The 11,254-nt window shown below is 45.5% G+C and overlaps 1 protein-coding gene across 7 annotated transcripts in view; it reads left to right on the top strand.

Moving 5' to 3' along the window:
• The first annotated feature begins 7,176 nt into the window (after positions 1-7,176).
• The window catches only part of ACSBG2 (acyl-CoA synthetase bubblegum family member 2), a 48,795-nt gene continuing 44,717 nt past the window's right edge, over positions 7,177-11,254 (top strand). For 3 of the 7 annotated variants that reach the window (XM_061422482.1, XM_061422484.1, XM_061422485.1), the window contains exon 1: positions 7,178-7,432. The gene's annotated coding sequence lies outside the window, so the exon portion shown is untranslated. Of the gene's footprint in view, positions 7,433-11,254 lie in introns of all 7 variants that reach the window. The other 4 variants (XM_061422479.1, XM_061422480.1, XR_009737428.1 and 1 more) reach the window with 3 other exon arrangements.

Below are 11,254 nucleotides of genomic sequence, written 5' to 3'. Positions count from 1 at the left end.
GGTGGGATGATTTGGGAGAATGGCATTGAAATATGTATAATATCATATATGAAACGAGTCGCCAGTCCAGGTTCGATGCACGATATTGGATGCTTGGGCTGGTGCACTGGGACGACCCAGAGGGATGGTATGGGGAGGGAGGAGGGAGGAGGGTTCAGGATGGGGAAACATGTATACCTGTGGCAGATTCATTTTGATATATGGCAAAACCAATACAATATTGTAAAGTTAAATAAAATAAAATTTAAAAAAAATCAGGAAGAGAAACACTTCAGTGACACAAACTGTCAAGCACTCTTACTGTCCACTTTATAAAAATGAACCTAAGAACCAAACATTCTTAGCTTACACTTCCCTTGGTCCAGTGGTTAACAGTCCACCTGTCAATGCTGGGGACACGTGTTGGATTCCTGGTCCAGAGAGATCCCACGTGCTGCAACTAAGTGTGTGGCCACAACGACTGAGCCTGGGAGCTGCAGGTACTGAGTCCCGCCTGCAACCACTGAAGCTCGTGTTTCCTAGAGCCCGCGCTCAACAACAGGAGAAGCCCCCGCAACGGGAAGCCTGTGCGTCGTGACCGGGGAGTAACCATCCCTTCCTGCAATAAGAGAAAAGTCCTCGAAGCAACAAAGACCCAGTACAGCCATAAATAAATAAATAAAAGTTCTTAGCTTGATTGCAACTGTACAAGTTGTAACAGTAATGTGGGTTGATGAATCAACTCCACTTGTGAGCATATATGTGTCTTTTAGGAAATTATATTGATACAAGGTCTGCATAAGATTTTGGAAGGACAGTCTGATTCGGGTGGGGCAAGGGACTCGGCAGTTCCTTCACATCTTCATGAAGGACACCGATCATCCACATTATTCAGGGAATATCGCCCAACCAATAGCAACTTTTCCATGTTCATCATTAACTGGAGGAAATCATGAATAGGAAAAAAAGAGTATGGACTAGCATACATTATGCGAATGGGTTTATGGAAGGAGCTATTCGTACATGTGCATTTGGCTTCCCTCTGTATTTTGGCCCACCTTACCTGCCTCCTGAGAAATGAGAGTTGGACTATAAAGAAAGCTGAGCACCAAAGAATTGATGCTTTTGAACTGTGGTGTTGGAGAAGACTTGAGAGTCCCTTGGACTGCAAGGAGATCCAACCAGTCCATCCTAAAGGAAATCAGTCTGGAATATTCATTGGAAGGACTGATGGTGAAGCTGAAACTCCGATACTTTGGCCACCTGATGCGGAGAACTGACTCACTGGAAAAGATCCTGATGCTGAGAAAGACTGAAGGTGGGAGGAGAAGGGAAAGACAGAGGATGAGATGGTTGGATGGTATCACCAACTCAATGGACATGAATTTGAGCAAGCTCCGGGAGTTGGTGACGGACAGGGAGGCCTGGCGTGCTGCAGTCCATGGGGTCGCAAAGAGTCGGACATGACTGAGCGACTGAACTGAAGTATGTTTTGGAGTGGACAGTCTTATGTTTGTTTTTTTCCCAGACAATGACTGTTTCAGAATATCCACTTTTCATGCTCAGGGAAGTCCACCCTGAGGTTAAAAACAAAGATGTAATAAAATTTTTGAAGTTCTTAAAGTTATGGTGGATTCCGGTTTTCTCCTAGATTTTCAATTTATGAAGCGGTCAGTTCATATCAGGATGTATTTTTTTTACGCTGTTATGAGGATAGGTAATGAAATATTAATTCATGTAATGATACAGATGAAAATCATCAGAGAGCAAGGCCATAACAGGAAGTCAGAGGATAAAGTCTAAAACGGAGGTTCGAAGGATACATACACCCCAGAGTTCACAGCAGCACTGTTTACAATACCCAGAACATGAAAGCAACCCAAGCGTCCATGGACAGAGGAATGGATAAAGAAGATATAGTACATATATATATGATGTAATATTATTCAGCTGTAAAAAGAAAATAAGAAAGGATGCCATTTGCAGCAACATGGATGGACCTAGAGATTGTCATCCTAAGGGAAGTAAATCAGAGAAGGATAAGCATCATATAGTATCGCTTATATGTGGAATCTAAAAAAAATGACACAAATGAACTTACTTGCAAAACAGAAATAGTCAGACATGGAGAACAAGCTTACAGTTCTTCCAAGCATAGTTATATATATATACAACTGAATCACTTGCCCTACACCTGAAGCTAGCCACTACTGTAAATCAACTATATCCCAGTATGAAATGAAAAATTCAATTAAAAACGCTGAGGCTAATACCAAAGGAAATAGTCAAAGTGTTGATAACTGTTGGCTCCTGGAGAAGGGATACCTGTGGAATCTGAAGAGGAGAGGTGAACAGGGCATTTTTTTTTTTTTGCTTTGTTACAAACCTGTTACAAACAAGAACAAAACAAGGGGTATGAATTACCTTAATCGAAAAGTAAAAACTTAGGAGTTTCCTGTTGGTTCAGAGGTTAAGAGTCTGTGCTCCCAATGCAAGGGGCCCAGGTTTGATGCCTGGTTGGGGAACTAAGATCCCACATGCCACCTGGCCCAGTCAAAAAAAAAAGTAAAGACTTATAAACACAGCAGACGAACGTCAGGGCACTCCCATCTGTGCTGCATGCCATAGACACCCCAGATGCCCTGTTATATTCACTCTGGCTGGGTGGGAGAGATGCACATTCCCACTAGGGGGAGCTGGGAGGAAAGTTATAGTTTTCCTCTGGAAAAATAGAAATGAGAATCACCCTGGGGCATCTATAGTAGGACTCTCCGAACTACCATCCCTTGTATCCAATCCAGCCTCTGCCTGAATTTGTGGAGTTTTTTTGCTTTGGTATTTTTTTTTTAAACTTTGTTTTTATTGAGGTATAATTGGCATGGTAACCCACTCCAGTATTCTTGCCTGGAGAATTCCATGGACAGAGAAGCCTGGCAAGCTAAGGTTCATATGGCAGCAAAGAATCAGACACAAATTGAAGTGACTTAGCACGCGTGCAATTGACATATTATGTTTCAGGTGTACAACGTAATGATCCCATATCAGAATACACTGCAAAATGGCCACCACGATGTCTAGTTAATCATCACTTTACATAGCTACAATTTTTTTCTTGTGAAGAGGCTTTTTAAGATCAACTTTCTTGGCAGTTTTAAAAAATACATATTTATTTATTGGCTGCGCTGGGTCTTTCTCTCCGTGCATGGGCTTCTAATCGCAGTGGTTTCTCTTGTCATAAATCACAGGCTCTAGGGCTGGGGCTTCAGCAGTTGAGGCACACGGGCTTAGCTGTCCTGCAGTGTGTGGTATCTTCCCGGACCAGGGACTGAACTCGTGTCCCCTGCATTGTGAATGCGGATTCTTAACCACTAGAAAACCAGGGAAGTCCAAGCAGCTTTCAAGTCTGTAATAGAATGCTATTAACTGAAGTCACCATGCTGTGCGTTACATCCTGACAGATTTTATAACAGCAAGTTTGTGCCTTTTGACGACCTCGCCCATCTCCCCATCCCCCACCTCTGAAAACCAACAATCTGCTCTCTGTACCTGTGAGTTCTGTGTTTTGTTTTGATTCTATATATAAGTGAGATCATACAGTATTTGTCTTCCTGTCTGACATTTCAGTAAGCATAATGTCTGTAAGATCTATCCATATAGTCTCAAATGCCAGATTTTCCTTCTTTTTAATGATTGAGAAGTATACCATTCTCTATATACACATAAATATGTATCATTTTGTTGTTGTTGTTGTTCAGTTACTACGTCGTGTCCAACTCTCTGTGACCCTACGAACTGTAGCTTGCCAGGCTCCTCTGTCCTCCACTGTCTCCTTCAGTTTGCTTAAATTCATGTCCATTGAATCGATGATGCTATCTGACCATCTCATCCTCTGCTGCCCCTTCTCCTTTTGCCTGCAATCTTTATTAGCATCAGAGTCTTTTCCAATGAGCTGGCTCTTCGCATTAAGTGGCCAAAGCATTGGAGCCTCAGCTTCAGCATCAGTCCTTCCAGTGAATATTCAGGGTTGATTTCCTTTAGGGTTGAATGGTTTGATCTCCTTGCTGTCCAAGGGACTCTCAAGAGCCTTCTCCAGCACCACAATTCAAAAGCCTCAATTCTTCAGCACTCAATCTTCTTTATGGTCCAACTATCACATTCATACATGACTACTGGAAAAACCACTGCTTTGACTATATGGACCTTTGTTGGCAAAGTGATGTCTCTGCTTTTTAATATGCTAGGTCTGTCATAGCTTTCCTTCCAAGGAGCAAGTGTCTTTTAATTTCCAGGCTGCAGTCACTGACCAGTGATTTTGGAGTCCAAGAAAATAACATGTCACCGTTTCTACTTTTTCCCCTTCTGTTTGCTGTGAAATGATGAGACCACGTGTCATGATCTTAGTTTTTTTTAATGTTGAGTCTCAAGTCAGTTTTTTCACTCTCCTCTTTCATCCTCATCAAGAGGCTCTTTAATTCCTCTTTACTTTCTGCCATTAGAGTGATATCATCTGCATGTGACATTGCTGATATTTCTCCCAGCAATCTTGATTCCAGCTTAATATATATCATATGTATACACACACACCCCCCGTATTTTTGTTATCCATTCACTTGTCAATGGACACTTAGGTTGTTTGCAGGTTGCCTTGGCTATTATAAAGAGTGCTGCAGTGGACACAGGAGGACAGATCTCTCTTCAAGATAGTGTTTTCACTTCCTTCAGATATATAACTGAAAGTGGATTGCTGGATCACATAGTAGCTCTATTTGTAGCTTTTTTGAGGCGACTTTCATTGGCCCTTGGCTCTGGAGGCGGGGGGAGTCTTCCAGGGTCAGCGGGGTTGGGGTGGACAGATTTTGCCAAATCAGGGCTTTTCTTTCAGCAGCTGCTGCCTCCGTGCAGTCCTGTTTTCTACTGTCAGACTTTTCTCGATTAAAATGTGCGCAGTGGCCTGGAATCGACTCTGTCCCTCTGCTCAGAGAAGGGGCTCGTCCACCACCCAGAGCGCGTGGCCACTCCCGATGGCCAAGACTGGTGGGGAAGGAAAGGTCCCCATTGAGAGCTTATCTAGGGCAGGTAAAAGAAAGGTGAGACGAGGTCAACGCAGGGATTCTGGGGGGAGATGATGACTGCTCTTGCTACGTGTCAAGCTCACTGGGAAGCAGGGCAGACGAACTGAGCTTGTGAAAGGTTAATCTGGGGAGCGCTCAGGGTGGCCCTGGGGGAAGGGGAGGAGTCAGAACCCGGTTTCCAAGGCAGAGGGAAGATGCCCTTCCCCCATGGAAGCTTGGTGGCTGGGACCCCTCTCAGTATTGCCCTGAGATGGGGTGATGGGCGGGCGGCTTGATGCCCCCATGTGGGTGTGGGTGGCCCTGGGAAAGGAGGGTGACCCTAGATGTGGGGAGCTATTCAGGGGAGGCAGATCCCAAGCCACCAGGAGCGGAGGTCTGCTTCCAGCAGCATTTCTGGAAGCTGTCAGTGTGCCCTTCAACCCTGAACGAGACCTGGGTGGATGTCCGTTGAGATATTTCTGGATGGGCTTTTCCTGAGTGACTTACTTTTCCGTGAGACAGTTGTATGTGCACGTGTGTGAGAATATGTGTGAGAAGGTGTGTGAGTGCACATGTGTGAGCACTTGTCTATGCAATCCTCGTTCAATGAGGATGCGTGAGAATGTGAGGTTGTCGTACATACCCGTGTTGAGCACGTGTGTATATAATTATGTCTGTATAGAAATTTGTGTGTGAGTGCATCTGTGTGACTATAATTGTGTATCTATAGGAGAGGGTATGTGACTTGAGTGTGTGGATGTATGCAATTGTGGGTCTGTAAGAGGGTGTGTTTCAGGGGGTGAATAGGTATGATTGTGGGAGAATGTGTGCATGTGTGTGAGCGTAGATGAGTATACATGTGAGTGTGTACATGTGAAGGTGCGTGTGTGTGTGTGCATGAAACTACCTGTCCAGGACTAGCAAGGTGGCTGCACAGTCATTAGGAACCCAGGCTCCTTCCCTCTTGTTGCGTTGCCTCCTCACTGTTCAGCTCCCTTCCTATCCAAGGTGATTGCTTCAGATCTCAGCCTCCCACTAGGGAAAAGGGGTCCCAATCTCCTTTCCATTACAGGCATGACTCTACAGCGACCCCTGCATTCCCTGTATCCACATGCCACAGGTCAGGATGTAGCCAGACAGCCACATGTTGCAACAAGGGGGCCTGGGAGATGATTTTTGGGTGAGGGGCTGGAAGAAAAGAGTCACAATGGCTCCTGGTGGACACTGGCTCTCCAGCTTCAGGTGACTTGGTGCTCTGCAGGGTGACACTGCTCAGCCATGGATGGGAACCGCCCAGAAGGCTCCAGAGACAGTAGAACACTCCTGTTCTTGTCTCTTGGCAGAGCAGGGTGTTTGGGTGGTTGTTGTTCAGTTGCTCAGTCACGTCCGACTCTTTGTGACCCCAAGGCTCCCCTTGCCAGGCTCCCCTTCACTGTTTACCGGAGTTTGCTCAAACTCATGTCCATTGAGTCAATGATGCCATCCAAACATCTCATCCTCTGTAGCCCCCTTCTCCTCCTGCCCTCAATCTTTCCCAGCATCAGGATCTTTTCCAATGAGTTGGCTTTTCGCATCAGGTGGCCTAAGTACTGGAGCTTCAGCTTTAGCATAAGTCCTTTCAGTGAATATTGAGGGTAGGGCAATAAGTCTTTACTGACTGAACACACCTGCTGTGTGCCTGGCCAGGAGCTGTTTTAGGCACTGGGATGCAACTGCGAGAGGAGGCGGAAGCAAACTGAGAATGCATGGAGCAGGGCATGTGATAAAAAGCAGTGAGTCAGGCCAACACCTGCCCAGCCTTTAGAACCCAGCTCCAGGGACCTCTCCCACCTCCCTGCCTAGGCCAGCCGCACTAGCAAACCCTTCCCACCGACATACGTTGGGTCTCTGTCTGACTCCAGGTATCCCGTGGTCTTCCTGAACAGACCTCATCTGGTTCTGCGCATCTTCACGTCTTCAGCATCTAGCATGACGCCTGACGTAAGTGCTGTGGCTCCATATGAATCTCAGCAACAAGTTAAGGGGCGCAATGCATGAAGGGATGGGTGGGTGGAAAGAGAATGGCTGCCCTCCTGCTCTGGAAGCAGGAGTGGAGGCAGGGTGGCGTGGGAAGGCAGAGGCAGCCAGTGATGTCACAAGAGGTGACTGGGAGGAAGGTTCTGGAAGGCTGAATGGGATAGAAGCGCTGTTGGGAAGGGAAACTGCCTGCCTTCCTGCCTCTCATCACCACCACCATCCTGACGGTGACGAGGGCTGGGAAGGGGCAGCCCATGTTCAGGTTTCCAGGAGGAGCAACTTGTTTATCATCTCTGTGGAAGAAGAAAACACCCTGAGTGCCCAGATGACTCTGCAACCCATGCTTTGCTGTGATGGCCAGAACCATACCTGGTGAAAAGTGGAAGGTGCCAGTGCTGTGGGACAGGGGGGCGCATCAGGGTCCTCTGGGATTTGCTGTTTGACAATCATACTTGACTTTCAATGTATCAGCGTGTGTGTGCTCAGTCTCTGTCATGTCCTACTCTGTGGCCCTGTGGACTGCAGCACTCCCGGCTCCTCTGCCCAGGCAAGAATACTGGACTGGGGTGCCCTTTCCTACTCAAGGGAACCTTCCTGACCCAGGGATTGAACTTGTATCTCCTACAACTCTTGCATTGGCAGGCGGATTCTTTACCACTAGCACCACTTGGGAAGCCCTTGATAAAGCAGTACATCAATGTAATATTCAGGCATATTTCACTAGGAGTTGGATTCACCTAAAACACACATTTTGGCCTTGAGCTAGACTCTCGATGTCTTTTTCTACTGCATCTTCTAACTGGTTGCTGCTGGTGTACAAGAATGCTATTGGTTTTTAAATATTGATTTTCTATCATCACCTTAAAGAACTGTTTTTATTTTTTTCCCTTTTCTTAGAATAGATGTTTTATTTATTCACTTATTATTTTTAAAAAACTGGCTGTGCCAAGCAGCATACAGGATCTTAACTCCGCAACCAGGGATTGAACCTGCACCCCCTGCATCGGAAGTGCAGAGTCTTAATTGCCAGGGAAGTCCCAGAACTGCTTTTATTTCTAATAGCTTTTCAGTTGATTGAATATCTATAGAGGCAGTCAATCACATGTGATGGTGATGTTGCCTGTTTTCAATCTTAATTCCTCTCACTTCCTTTTCTTGTCTTATTGCATTGACTAGGGACCTCCATATCAATGCTGACTAATAGAAGTGACAGCTGATGTCTTCATCTTTCTGACTTCATAGAAACTCTTCTGATGGTTCTGTTGCCACTGTTAAGTATGACATTCATAGTTCTAGTAGACAGCCTTTATCAAGTTATGCAAACCCTTCCATTTCTTATGGGCTAAGAGATTTTCATTTAAAAAGTGGATATTTCATCAAATTATATCTTGAGATGATATATTTTCACTCTTGTCCCTTAAATTCAATAAGAATTCTTAATTCATTGCTATTATGAACCCTACGTGGCTTTTTAAAATTGTGAAACACATTTTGCATATAAAATGATGCACAAAACATTTTAAGTACAGTTTAATAAACAGCAATACATGCCTATGTACCCACTTCACTTTGTGAAATATAGTATTGCTAGTAACTTAGAAGTCTTCTGAGTCCTACCTTTTTCTCCTGTTCCTCCCTCACCTGAATGAGTAACACTTGTGAGTCGCCCACAGAGCTTTTCCTTCGAGTTTTACCAGTTAAACAAGGACTAGCTAATGTTGCCTGCTTGTGAACTTTCTACAAATAAATTCATACTGCCATCTGCTTCTTTATCTGCATCAAGGCTGGGAGATGCACCCAGGGTTTTGTGTCTGTTTTTTCATCACTGCATAGGTATTCCATGAAGGCTGTATCCATTCTGTCGTTGATGAATTTTCAGGGTGTTTCCACTTTGCAGTTCTTAGGAACACAGCCGCTATGATCACTCTCGCCCATGTCTCCTGGGGCAGACATGCAAGAGTGTCACTTAGGAATATATGTGTGTGGTGTGCTCAGTTGCTTCAGTCATGTCCGACTCTTTGTGACCCTGTAAACTGTAGCCTGCCAGGCTCCGTTGCCCATGGGATTCTCCAGAGAGGATTCTGGAGTGGGCTGCCATGCCCTCCTCTAGGGTATCTCCCTGACCTGGAGAGCAAACCCTTGACTCCTGTGTCTCCTGCATTGCAGGCAGATTCTTTACTCACTAAGCCATCTGGGAAGCTTAGATATATATATCTGGGAGTAAAAATGCCAGATCAGGGACATGCATGTGGTCACCTTGAATCATTAATGTCACAATGCTTTCCCAATGGGTCATGCCATCTTAAGCTCCCCTAGCAATGCAGGAGAGCTCCCATTCTTCTTCCTCTCCAGCATCTGATGCAGTTTTGCACATCTACTGGGAGTAAAGTGATGTCTCACTGTGGTCTTAATGTGCATTTCCCTTATTACCAAGGAACCTGAGCATCCTGTCCTGGGTTTATAACCCATTCAGTTCTATGCACTCTCTGTTCAAGGCTTGCACCCATTTCCGATGGGGTTGTCTCTCTTAGTATTTATTTATTTATTTAGCTGTGCCAGGCATTAGTTGCAACACGCGAGATCTTTAACTGCAGCATGTAGGATCTTTTAGTTTCAGTATATGCAATCTTTAATTTGTAGCATGCGAAATCTAACTGTGGCATGCAAAATTTTCAGTTGCGTGTTTGAACTCTTAGTTGCAGCATGTGGGATCCAGTTCCCTGAGCCGGGATCGAATCCAGGACCCCTGCATTGGCAACCTGGAGCTTTAACCACTGGGCCACCAGGTTAAGTCCCCCAAATTCTCCATTTTAAAGTGAATACTTCAGTGGCATTCAGTACATCCACAGCAATGTAATTTCAAAATATTTTCAACAGCCCAAAAGGAAACCATGTGTATGTGAAGCAGCCATTCCCCAACCCCCTCCCTCAGCTTCAGGCAGCCACAAACCCACTCTCTGTCTGTGCAGATTTGCCTGTCTGGACGTTTCCTGGAAATGGACTCACACACTCTGTGCCTTTTGGTACCTGGCTTCTTTCTCTTAGCCTGATGCTTTCAAGGCGCATCCTGTTACTGTCTTAATTGATCTTTGTTCCCTGGCTGTTTCTACCAACTAGTATGTTGGTTTCAGGAGGGATTTCTGTCCATCTGGTTGCCCGCTGGCTGGAGCCCTGCCTGGCTCACAGTAGTAGATGCTCAGGAAACACCTGGGTAAGAGAGAGGCTGACTCCCTGGGTGGAGCCCCTCCTGCCCCCTTGCTGAGCTTGCAGGATGGGTTCCTGGTGTTGGTGAAGCCAGACAAGACCAGTGCAGGCCCGCTGACAGCCACAGGCGCCTGGGGACTGTGTGACTTGAGACCTCTCTCTCATCTTCCTGTTTTCAGGGCATCGGTGGTCAACTTTGGGCTAGACTGCTGGCATTTTTGCATCATGTCTGCCCAGGAGGTAATGACCTCTTAGACTAGAGACGTAGAACTTTTTTTTCTTGAGTCACATACATGGATCCATCTGCCTGCCCAGTCACCTTCCGTATTTGTTGTCCAGGATCTTGCTTTTTTTATTTAATTTTATGTCTTGGAGAACGTTCCATTTTGGGAACTGTGAATCAACATTTCTGGTGTTTTTTAATTGAGGTGAGAGTCGCATAACGTGAAATTAACCATTTTAAGATAAGCGGCTGGGTGGCGTCTAGCACATTCACAATCTTGAGCAACCTTTGTTTCTGTTTAGTTCCAAAACATTTCCATCGCTCCACAAGGAAACTCTGTGCTCATAAAAAGTCACTCCTCATTCCTTCCCCAGCCCCCTGGCAACCAAAACCCACTGTGTTTCTACGAACATTTTTATAAATGGACTCACACACTGTGTGTCCTTCTGCGTTTGGCTTCTCTCACTGAGCAGCATGTCCTCCAGGTCCATCCACGTTGTAGCGAGTGTCAGGGCTTCTATCCTTTTCATGGCCAAATAACATTCCACTCTATGAACCAAATGAAATTCATGAGCTCATTTAAGAAACAGTTTTCAAGATATGTATGTAACTATCTGCTGGGGCTGCTGTTAACAAAAACATTGTAGAATTGGGTGGCTTAATAGCAACTTCTTTTTCTTGTTGTGGCTGGGCTGGAAGTTCAAGATCAAGGTCTCAGCAGTGCTGGTGTCTGGTAAGGCCTCTCTTGCAATACGGCCTCCTCCTCACTGTGTCCTCACAT

The sequence above is a fragment of the Bos javanicus genome, chromosome 7 (genome assembly GCF_032452875.1).
Source record: "Bos javanicus breed banteng chromosome 7, ARS-OSU_banteng_1.0, whole genome shotgun sequence".
In the NCBI taxonomy this organism is placed as follows: domain Eukaryota; kingdom Metazoa; phylum Chordata; class Mammalia; order Artiodactyla; family Bovidae; genus Bos; species Bos javanicus.
This window is presented reverse-complemented; position numbering and strand designations above follow the sequence as displayed.